Source organism: Prionailurus bengalensis, chromosome C2 (genome assembly GCF_016509475.1).
Source record: "Prionailurus bengalensis isolate Pbe53 chromosome C2, Fcat_Pben_1.1_paternal_pri, whole genome shotgun sequence".
NCBI lineage: Eukaryota > Metazoa > Chordata > Mammalia > Carnivora > Felidae > Prionailurus > Prionailurus bengalensis.
This window is the reverse complement of record NC_057350.1, coordinates 81688630-81700702: the sequence shown is the minus strand read 5'-3', so window position 1 is coordinate 81700702 and position 12073 is coordinate 81688630. Positions and strand designations below refer to the sequence as shown.

General features: G+C 49.5%; 1 protein-coding gene across 11 annotated transcripts in view; it reads right to left on the bottom strand.

Moving 5' to 3' along the window:
* The window catches only part of DGKG (diacylglycerol kinase gamma), a 216364-nt gene extending 208115 nt beyond the window's left edge, over positions 1 to 8249 (bottom strand). For 6 of the 11 annotated variants that reach the window (XR_006299401.1, XR_006299402.1, XR_006299403.1 and 3 more), the window contains exon 1: positions 7919 to 8211. The gene's annotated coding sequence lies outside the window, so the exon portion shown is untranslated. Of the gene's footprint in view, positions 1 to 7918 lie in introns of all 11 variants that reach the window. The other 5 variants (XR_006299410.1, XR_006299411.1, XR_006299406.1 and 2 more) reach the window with 3 other exon arrangements.
* Positions 8250 to 12073: the final 3824 nt, after the last annotated feature.

Below are 12073 nucleotides of genomic sequence, written 5' to 3'. Positions count from 1 at the left end.
ATGAAAACATCTGGGCCAAACATTTCAAGCATGTCAGCATCTAAGGGTCAAAGTGGCCTTGCTGACCTCTGGCTACTTGGAACTTTCATACCAGATCAGCCATGAGGGAAGCAACAACTCAGTTTCTGTGTAGATGACACTGTTTATGCCTTAAGTGAGGAGAGAACTGTCCATGCAGACCACCCAGAAAAGCAAGGTGGGCCCAAATGGCCAGCTGCACAGATGGGTCTGGGGTTTGTCAGCTGTGTGCCATTGAGTTTTACCTGTCCTCCCTTTTCTTGCCATAGTACACTCTTCGAGATCCATCCCATGGCCTCTGCTTTGACAAAATCATACTACTGAAATATGGCGGGTGATGTCTGTGCTGATTGTCTCACACTTGTGATTGGAATCAGGAGAGCTCGTGGATTTGGATTGGAATCGGGAGAGCACAGTGTTTTCTCCATGGTACACATGCAAAGAACGGTTACTATTATTATGATTTTTATTATTTCTTTTAAAAAGTCTTTTCTTACATGAACTTTTCTCTCTGTGCCCCTGTTCTGCCTTGAAGACCTTGTACAACTTGGAAAACAAGAGCCCTTAAGCTCTCCCTTACTTTCTCCTTTTAAATCACAATGCCAGGAAAGAAAGATTTTCACTGAGGTATGGAATTCCAAGGTTAATTCCAAGAGCAAAGTGGACACTTCCTATCAAAAACAAAGGCTGTGTGCTTCTTCAGAAATGAAGATGAGGAGAAGCTGTGCCCTGGGGAAAGCACTGGGGAAGAGTGGGAGACCTCAGCTCATGTCCTGTCTTGGATGTGTGACCCCAAGCAGGATACTTCCTGTCTCGATGCAGGATTCCTCACTTTAAGATGAAAGCCTGGGATCAGGTTCTCTCTAGTCTCCTTCCCTGGGTTCATCTTCTATGATACTAGAGACTCTTAGATCTGCCACAAACGAATACAAGTCTTTTGGCCTAATTGAATAATATCCTAGGGTTCTAAGACAACATGCAATTGAGACCACTGGACCACTCTCCTTAACCTATTCAGAATCATAAAGTTAGCCACTATCACCACCACCACCATTACCTCCAGAGCAAAGGAAGTTCTATTTTTTAAATACGAAATACAATGTATTTCTTAATTTGAGGGGCTGATGTTAAACCCCAGGGAATATTCTAGAATAGGATGTGTAATTATATTTTAGGACTGAAGTGTGATCTCTAAGAACTAACAAGGGTTAACTGAAATTTAGGTTATGTCAGAATAATAAAATAACTTCTTTGACAAAGTTATTGGCAGGCAGATCAGGGAAATACCAGTGATAAGGAGTATCTGGACTTTATCAAAACCTTGTAAGATTCCTTTGATAATTTCTTGAAAAAGATGAAGAAATATGGGCTGAGTAATAGTATAAAAAGTTGCATAAACTTTCTGAAAGAGTGCTGGTTACTTATTGAATTAACATCTATCTTTAGGGAGCATATAGTAGAATGCCTCAGATCCTATAATATTCATCATTTTTATCGATGACTTAGTTGAAGAGGTCATGCTCATCAGATTTGGGGATGACAGGAAGCCAGCTGGAAGGAACAGCAAATACACTGGGTAACAGATTCAAAGCCGGAAATATTTGGGCTAGTTGGCATGGAAGACAAAATTGAACAAGATAAAATGAGTAATAAATGCAAGGGCTCCAGCTTCAGGTCCCAGGGAGCCTCTGCACAAGCATGGGGGTGTGGGGCAGGTGATACACTTCAAGAGGAAGTTTAAAAGAGTTGTTTTTTTTCAGTTGGTACTAAGCCCAACAGGTTATTATGGATATAGATCCCTAATTCAACCTTACAAAGTTTTAACAGAAATATGAAATGTAAAATGAAGGAGGTAATCATCTCTATTTGGTATTAATTAAGCCTCCCTTGAAATTTTGTATTTTATTCCTTAAGAACAAAGACAGAAAAACTGGAGCAAAGATGGTAACTATAGTTAAGACACTGAAGCCAATGGCCTATGAGGCAGGTGGAGCTGTGCAAAGGGCACAGGGAGGCTGGGGCCGGATCGTGCCATGAATTGGCTGTGAGATCCTAGCCAAGCCAATATTTCCCTCAGAGCTGGTGAGAGAACTCCTTAGGGAGAAGCATGGATGCTGGTGGTGGGCTCATCTGCTCTCCTCGGTTTTGCCCTCTGGTCAGATTGTGCTATCGGTGGGTTCCTTTCTCACTCATCCAGGGACAAGACCCTTGAGCCCCCAACCCCAAAATTTTACACTTAGTATTCTATTAACATTTGTAAATTATACCAATTTCTTCCCTTGGGAAGCTTTCAAAAATACCCCTCTTTGGGGGCACCTGGGTGGCTCAGTTGGTTAAGCGTCTGACTTCGGCTCCGGTCATGATCTCACGGTTTATGAGTTTGAGCCCTGCGTGGGGCTCTGTGCTGACAGCTCAGACCCTGGAGCCTGCTTCAGATTCTGTGTCTCCCTCTCTCTCTGCCCCTCCTCCCCCCTAAAATAAATAAACATTAAAAAGTATTTTAAAAAATACCCTCCCTTTGGCTTCCAGGGAAGTCAAGCTGATGGCAGTTCACATCTACGTTACCCCACACAACATATACTGAGGTAGTAAGGCAAAAGGCTCTGAAATCACAGGACCTTGAGTTGAGTTAAAACTCAGCCTCTCCTATTAGCTTCGTGAGTGCTTACCTAGACTTCCTGAGACTTAGTTTTCCTGTCTGTAGAACAGGGTTAATACCAGGCTCATAATGATATGAAGATTAAGTGAGACAACACATGCACAAAATATAGCACAATGTAGAGCACAGAGTAGGTGCCCAATAAATAGTATTCCAATATTACTACTACATTTACTACCACTATCCCTCCTCTTTCTTTCTCCCTACTCCCATTCTCCTTTGGAAGCCAGGAATTTCCAGATGAACATTCTATAGGAAATGTTCCATATGAGCATTTTCTTTCCTTTTTTAAAAATGTTTCTTGGGGCGCCTGGGTGGCGCAGTCGGTTGGGTGTCCGACTTCAGCCAGGTCACGATCTCGCGGTGAGTTCGAGCCCCGCATCAGGCTCTGGGCTGATGGCTCGGAGCCTGGAGCCTGTTTCCGATTCTGTGTCTCCCTCTCTCTCTGCCCCTCCCCCGTTCATGCTCTGTCTCTCTCTGTCCCAAAAATAAATAAAAACGTTGAAAAAAAATTAAAAAAAAATGTTTCTTTATTTTGAGACAGAGCATGCTACACGAGCGAGGGAGGGGCGGAGAGGCGGAAAGAGAATCCCAAGCAGGTTCCACTCTGTCAGCACAGAGCCTAATGCGGGGCTCAATCCCATGAACTATAAGATCATGACCTGAGCTGATACCTAGTCAGTTGCTTAAATGACTGACCACCCAGGTGCCCCATACATGCATTTTCTAGTATGGCAGCCAGAAGATATATGTACGCACTACGAATATGACTCATGTGGTTGAAAAATGGAATTTTAAGTTTTGTTTAATTTTAATGAATTAACCGCAAATGGAAATACTCCCATGTGGAAATAGCACAGCTCAAGACACCTTGCTGGTATGTTTCTGAGACTGCCTGGCCAGAGCAAATAAAGATGCATGGAACAAGAAATGCACATAAAGCACCCAGTACAGTCCCTGGAAATCTCTCTTATTTCTTCATTTACCACATTTAATTGTCTATAGTGCATAAGTTCTACCTCAGGTGCTGGCGGTACGGTGAGAGCTGTACCTTCAAAGAGCTCACAATTTAGAGGGGGGTATGCAGGTAAGTGATTTTGCCATAGCGAGGCAAGTGTGTGCACAGGTGCTATGGGTGAAGTGGGGACAGGTCTCTACCTCAGATGAGCAGTCAGGGGAGCCTTCCCAGAAGGATGGTTTAAGATCTGAGCAGTCTTATGTAGATTTCATAGTGGGGACTCAATTAATATTTATGCAATTTACAACAACAGACTATATTCCAGGGCTATGAAACCCAGTGCTGGAGGTGGTGGCTATGAGGCAAACATTGTCTTATGGGAAACTCATACCTAGGGCCAACTTGTTGTCTTCAAAAATGTCCCCTTTGTGTCTTTTTGTATTGTCTAATTCTGTTTCTCTTCTGCAGCCATAGCTTCTTCACCTGAGGACATTTTTTTCAGATGATGAATATAACCTTATTTTTTATTGCTTTATTTGTAGTCGCTAACCATAACTGATTTGGTGGGGGCAGGGGGGCAGATGCACTCTGTTACATATAAGATAACATCAACTCCTACTGTGGTTTTGTTCTGGAATTCTGATACTTGGTACAAACAAATGGCTCTGTGAACATGGCCAGTATGTGAAGAAACTGTTACAGATTGGTTGGACTGGCTGAATCTGGCTGTGACAGTGACACACATTAACAGAAGTAAGAGTTATTCTAATTACTTCTACAGAGAAGTAGAATCTTTTGCACATTTCCACATTTTACACAATGTTTGATTTGCCCAAGTCTAATATATGACCTCTAGCCAGAGAATTCTGCAACTGACAGCTGCTCACATAAAAGCAGGTAGAGCATTGGGGCGCCTGGGTGGCTTGGTCGGTTAAGCGTCCAACTTCGGCTCAGGTCATGATCTCGCAGTCCGTGAGTTCGAGCCCTGCGTCGGGCTCTGTGTTGACAGCTCAGAGCCTGGAGCCTGTTTCAGATTCTGTGTCTCCCTCTCTCTCTGACCTTCCCCCATTCATGGTCTGTCTCTCTGTCTCAAAAATGAATACACGTTAAAAAAATTTAAAAAAAAAGCAGGTAGAGCTTTATACTGTATGGTTTCCATAATCACGTGTGTGTATAAGGCTGGATGATACCCGTGATTCCTTCTCCCAGGAGGCCAGGGGGATGCTCGTGTGGGGTGGTTTGGTCATGTGAGGCCCTTGGTCTGTTTGAGTCTCTAGAGGTCACCTGCTTTGACTGTGGCTGAGTTGCCTCTGATGGATGAAAGTGTACATTAGTGTAGCCTTTCCAAAAAGCAGCTTGTCCTGTATATCAGGAGTCTCGAAACATTCATGCCCTTTGGCCCAGTGATTCTGCTTCTGGGAATCTATCCAAAGAAAGTATTTGGAAATGTGTGCAGCAGGGATGTTGTGCAGAGTTATTTGTAGTTGCTAAATGACTAACAGTGTAATAATATACAGCCATGAAAATGATGTTCATGAAGGACTTTTGCTATAACACTAATGGGGTGTGTGTGTGTAGAGAAGCAATAGTTACAGAGGTTAAGCAACCACCCAGGACCCAGACAGCCTGGATTTAAATCTTGGGTCAGCCTCTTACTAGTGATGTGGTGTGGGCAAGTCTCCTGAACTCTATGGGGCTGATTATAATACTTGCCTCAGAAAGTCTTCTGAGGATTAAATGATACAATGAATATAAAACACTCAGCACCGGGGCGCCTGGGTGGCGCAGTCGGTTAAAGCGTCCGACTTCAGCCAGGTCACGATCTCGCAGTCCGTGAGTTCGAGCCCCGCATCAGGCTCTGGGCTGATGGCTCAGAGCCTGGAGCCTGTTTCTGATTCTGTGTCTCCCTCTCTCTCTGCCCCTCCCCCATTCATGCTCTGTCTCTCTCTGTCCCAAAAATAAATAAACGTTGAAAAAAAAAATTAAAAAAAAAAAGAAAAAAAAATTTTAAACACTCAGCACCTAAAATATACAGTTACTAGATACTCAATGTTGCCTCACTATAGATTATATGATTTCAAGGCATAAAAATGGCTAGTAAAGAAATATGCCAATATAGTAACAGTGTGGAAATGGGTGGTGGAATCATGAGTGGTTTGACCCTTTGCACACTTTCCAACTTCCCAAACTTTCTGCATCCAACATGAATTACTTTTACACTGAAAGGGTATATCATAAAAGATGTAATACAGTAAGATTTTTTCAAAAGAATTTATCACAACAAAATTGTACTTCTCTCTTCCTACCCACCCCTTCCAAGGCAGGAGCTGGGGGCAGCCTCTTCTCCCAGGGATTAGCAGGAGAGGGAAGGCCTGCTGGTGTGTGGGTTCTTCCTCCCACAGAGCCTCAGGCGTGCACAGCTGGGACCTCTGAGTGGCACCTGTTGAAAGTGCTCCATGTAGTGGGGGGGAAGGGGGGAGAGTTGGAACTGGTGTCCTTAGTAGTTCCTCCTATTTCTGAGAGTCTAGATTCCAAGATGCTCTGATATTTATCATTTTCGTCCCATGTCTTGATTGATCTGAACCAAACACTGAACTGAAAGTGTAAGGTGGGAAAGACTCATCTACTTGCATCCCATCCCCAGACCCGTCCTAGAAAAATACCTGAAAAATGCCTACCGTGCTACACATAAACTAAGGGTGGCAAAGGAAAGACTTAGATCAGAGATACAACAGGGAAGTTAGCTTAGTTCCTGCTGCTTTATTTAATGAGTATAATTTATATTCAGAACGGAATCTCTGCCAAATACAGCCCTTTCAACAAGACAAACGGCAAAATCCCTCCCACGTTCGGACATATCCCTGGAACGAGGGGGTAGGTTATGAAGCACAAAGTAGGGGTGTGAGAGGGTATGTGTGTGTGTGTGTGTGTGTGTGTGTGTGTGTACGTGACCAAACTGCGATGACATCTGCCCCTTCGATCTAACGTCCTTCACTGACAACGAGGGTGCCCTGTGCTCCAGCAAATGGGCCCTATTCTACACAAAGCATCTCAGGCACCGAAATCGCGAATTCGTATTCCCCATTGGAACCTGAGGGGCAGTTCCCAGCCCTAGGTCCTGACCGCTGTCCCTCATCAGTGACTACCCCGGTCCACATCTCCAGACCCAAGGCGCGCGGCCCCCAGACCCCGAAATCAAAGAATAACCAACAGCACTCCCCGGCCCTCCCGGGACAGCGAGGTCATCGTATGCTAATGAAGCCAGAGGAGCGGGCCGCGCCTGCCCGGGAGCGCGTCGCGTCGGCGGGTTCTCAGCTCTCCCGCGCGCCACTGCGGCGCAGCCACAAATCACCGCGCGCTGCCGCTGCCGCAGACCCTCGGCCGCGGGGAGGGGGCGTCGTGCCCGCCACTGTGAGTGCCGCAGCTGGATCACTCACATCTGGGGACGCCTCCTCGCTCCCTTCGCAGGCTTTCCACTGCAGTGATGGCGGGGGCGGGGGCGGCGCCTCAGAGTCACCTGTAGGGCTTTTCGGAACTCCGCCGCCCCCTCCGCAAATTCTAGTTCAACCGTCCAGAGAAAGAAAATGTCATAATATGCAAGGTGAGATGCACCAGTGGAGTTCTGCAAAGCCCCACAGGTGCTACGAGATGCGCGCCCTTCAGGACGCAAACACACACACGGACACACATGTGGTGACTAAACAGGTCGGCTTTATATTCTCTCCCATCCCTCCTCTCCCTCCCTAGCTTGTATTTGTCAAGGTGTCCGCGCGCTCTCCAGCCTCCCTTCAGGCTCCCCTAGCCCAGAGGCTCTGCGGACTGTCCCAAAGTCCTGGAACCCCGCGGGACGGCCAGAGGCTTTGGCGACCAGACGTCAGTAAAAGTATCCCCGCTCCTCGCCGCCCTTGGGCACCCTGGCGCGCGAAGTGGCTACCAACGAAGCAAAGTACACCTAGAAGGGGGGAATCTGGCCAGCTGCTGGAGCCAAGTGCCCGGAGCAACGCTGCCTCCCGCCCGCACACCTTTGGGGCGTGCAAGCTCTTCCCAGTCGAAGCGAGAGCCGATGCCCCCGTGCCGCTCCCGCGCCCTCAGCCTCCCAGGGGTGCATCTCCTCCTGCAGGGGCTTTGCTGCAGGTGGCACCGCCAGGGTGGGCGCAGTGGCCTCCCCCGCCGCTCCCTTCCCGGGCCGCGCGACCGGCGCCCGCTCCGCGCTCCTTTTCCAAGTTGTGGCCGCCCGCGCCCGCGAGCCCGAGCCCCCTCTGCCGCGCCGGCCGCCGTCTTACCTCACCATGCAACACTTGGTTGCGCGGTTCCCCGGGGCGCTCCTTCCTCGGGGCTTATTCCCTTACTTGGGAGGAAAGAGGAACCGAGAGGCAGGAAGGGGGGCCGGGGCTGTGGTCTGGGCGCCTTCCCGCCAGCGCAGCCCTCTCGGGGAGGGGGACGGCCCGAGCGGGCGCCGCGGGGCTGGGGCGGCGGGACGGGGGCTAGGCAGCGCCGGGTCCTGCGCCTGCTCGCGTATCCGCGACTCCAAAGCAGTGCGTCCCAGCTGCCCGCTACTACGGCACTGCGGCGCCCCGCCCCTAGCCGCTCCGCGAGTCCGGCTGCCACTCTCCCGCGGAGCCCTGCCCCCGGGCGCAGAGCCCGCCCCGCACCCCCGCGCGCGCGCGCGCACACACGCGCCACACACAAACACGCGCGCACGCGCGCGCCACGCACACACGTGAATGCGGATCGGCTCGCTGCGACCCCGAGTCCCTTTGGCGCGACCTGGGCGCGCGCGCCGTTGGGGCACTTCTTTCCGAGAGGGCTTAGATCGGGGAAGACCAGTTAGAAGCTTAGGGGTTCCGGGAGGATGCAGCAGAGGTGGGCTGCGCGGGGCGCCAGAGGCCAGCTGACTCCGGGCACCGAGGACAACCGTTCGACAAATCGAATACCCACTGGGCATTTCCACATCCCAGCCAAAGTCTAGGCTGCCTTAATATCCGACCAAATCAGAGAGGGGGAAATGCAAATTAAAAGTCAACAAGTTCTGTCCGTTTCCTGGGAACTCCGTGTCTCTAACCTGCAAATCCCTGCCCCGGGCCGGAGCACGTTTTCCGACAGCTCTGGCCGTTGGTGGCAGGAGATTGATCGGTGCCTGTTCAATCTGAAAAGATTTCCCCCTCTGCGACTATTGTGGGGACCACCGCAGCCCGCCAGCGCTGATCTCCGATGGCCAGATCAGGTTTCAGGACTCAGAGTTGTTAATTCCCTTTCTCCTTTGCTTTTGGTCGACTGCAGACTGTGCGACTCCCGCACACCAGACTACTTCTCCTTTTACAAATGTAGGAAAGTACAGAAAAGGGGCAGGGGGTGAGGGGTAAGGGATAACGGCCAGCACTGGCCACGGCACCCCGAGTTCTTGCTTCTTTTTCCATGACGTGCATGTCCGCATGGGGTGGTGGTGGTGGTAGTGACACTATCTTAGGCATGTCACGCCAGCAGGATGACTTCTGTCCATTTCACACCACATTTAGAGTCATCGGGAGGTTGGACTCTCATTTGTAAAATATGTAGAGTTTACCATTTTCCACAGCTGAGAATTCTTTTCCGCCAGCAGGCAGTGAAGGTCCTGGGGTCAGGACTGCAGCCAAGAAAAGCTTTCTGCAGATGCAGAGGCGCCAAGGGGCCTTGGGTGTCTGGGCATTTGGGGTAGAAGCCTCAGACATGAACGTCAAACAGCTCTGAGGACCCTGATGATCAGTGTCCATATTAGACCATCTGCAGGCAGGCTGATGGGACAGATGAGGAAGTGAGGTTCAGAGATTTCCCCACAAGGTTCCACGGGGCAGTGAAGGCAGAGCCAATACCAGAACCCCATGTTCACACTTCATCCTATCATTCACCAGTCACACTTCATTCTATCACCGTGTTTGGTTCTCAATGCTCCCTTTTAGCTAGACTGATCTAATCCTAGTGAGGGTGCTCTTGGAGTTTTTCTTTTATCTTTTCTTGTTTCCCTTTCACTCACTGACTCATTCATTTCACAACTATGTATTAAGCTCCTGCTGTAACTTCGGGCACTTTCCCTTGACTCTAATCCTGGGCTTTCCTTTGGAAGAAAGAAGAACCTAAAGACAGAAATGGCTTAGAACTGTCCCTGTCCCTGGTAGAGGAGAAGGCTGGTCACAGGCTTGCTGTGTATATTTTCACAGTGCTAGGTTGGAGGGATGTGAAAGACACGATCCTTGCCTTCTGAACTGCATGATTTGTGGAGGAAAACACATGCATGTCACAAATACAAATATTCTTGCTCTGTCTATTCCTGACTCCTTCTAAAGAAGGCACAACTGAGGGAGAGCTTATATTTGGCCGAGCATCATGATGAATTTGGGGATGCATTCTTTCAGGTAGAGGGTTTGCCTATTAGAGCAGGAAGGGAATGGAGAAGACATGAAGAGATAGTATGGAGGCCTGACTTGATCTGGGAGCTCACTGAGGAAGACTCAGGGGAAGAACTCCCTGAACAAAGATTTGGAGAACAGAAGTGCTTATGCTTACAGAGATTGGTAAATAGTTTGCTGAGAGAGGGGGATAGTCGGGTGGGGGGGGGGGCGCTATGAAGTCTCTGCTGTGCACCCTTCTCATAACACAAATCATTTGTAAAGGCAATATTGTTCCACAATTTGTTTGTGAGTGGGCCCCTTTGGGGAACTCAGGGTGGAGCTGAGTTCAGCATCTGGGTTGATGCAGGGTGAGCACAGAGAAGCCTGTGTTGGACAGAAGGCTTGAAGGCAGCTGGCCACTAGGCTGCACACTAATAAAATGTGGGGGAAGGGTTGTAACACAGGTCAAAGCAATGTGGAAGGCAGGGAGGGCTGGGGGTAGGAAGAAGCACCAAGAAGAATGGTTATCTTCATTGAGACATCAGGAAGAAGGTAAGATTTGTGTTTGAAGGGGTAGTGGGAATCTGACACAAAGATCAGCAGGACAAGGGCATCCTAGGCCGGGGGCAAGCAAAAGCATAGGAGAAGGACAATCCATGGGGAGTTCTGGGCCTTCAGTACAGGAAAGGAAAGTTGGGACCCTATTGTAGAGGGCCCCCAAGTGCCCTGCCCGTGAGGTAGACTTCAGGCCATGAGTAATGAGGAGCTCTCAAAGGGCGACATTTTTTGTTGTCCTTGTTTGGTTTTGATAGGGAAGGGGCTGGGAAGTAAGCTGGGAAGCCTCTGATGCCAGCTTTCCCAAGAAGGGCCTTCCCCGTCAAAATAGAGAGTAGGGGAGGGCCTGGGCAAGGGAGATCCCATTGTTGCCCTCATGAGGAACCAGAGCCCGGGTGGTAGCCGGGGCTCACAGCACAGGACACCCAGACGAGGGGCTAAAGTCCAGCCATGCTCCACTGGCCCAGCCTTACACCCTGGCAGGGCTGTGTCTGCCTGGAGAAAGGGATGCCTTCTCCCTCATTTGCACAGAGGCTTGGCGTGGGCTGACAGAGGCCCTGGTTGCTGAACTGTCTTTGCAAAGGCTGAAGCCACAGGGAAACAAGGGAGGATTTTTTGAGTATTTGCTGTGTGTGCAAATGCAAGGTAAAGTGGAAAGAGTCTTGAAGGCAGGAGTAGCCACGAGCCAGATCATGTCTCTGCTCTGCAGTGACACTCCAAGATGTGCCACAGGATAGAGGAGGAAGGTTGCTTCTTCCCCTTAGAGCATCTGCAATCCGTGCAGCTATAAAACAAACACTGAAAATGATTAAGAAGGAACAAAAGACAGTATAAAATCAAGTGCTAAGTTACACAGAGCAGATTCTCAGGGCTTGAGAAAGGAGATCTTCTCTAGGCTGGAACAGTCAAGTCTTCCGGGAGGAGGGGGTCTAGGCTTCCTGGTGGAGCTGTGAGCGAGGGGCCAGGGTCAGGAAAGCCGGAGGCTTATGAGCGTGGGTTTTTAGCTCCTGTGGCCACTGTAATGCCATTCCCAGTCATAGCCCAAGCACTCAGATGAGTCACCCTCATTTCTGAGAGACAGGGCATTTTTGGATGTTTAACTGGCTCAACACTTAACGTTCCCTGAGACTTCAATGTTGGCAGTTCACACTTGCCGTGTTGCTCGGGGAACACATCATTCAAGCCGTCAGCTGACGCCTGATCTCCATTGCCAAGGCAAAGCCAGGGCCGAGTCGGGTACCTGTGTCTGGAAATGTTTAAGCTGGACTGTCTCTGACAAGCTGAGTGAACAGCACATGACACTACACACAGCTGAGGCTGTGGAGGTGGGGTCCGTAACTGGGGCCTCGGAGACATGGGTGGGAACAGGTATTAGCCAAGTCCTGACCTTAGCTTTCCTCTTTGACTGTAAGGGCTGTGCTGGAGAGAGACTGTGGGAAGGATGGGGATGGAGGAGCCAGGAGGCTCTGTTCCTGGTCACAGTTTATCATGTATGGGATTCGTGGATCCAGCCCTGGG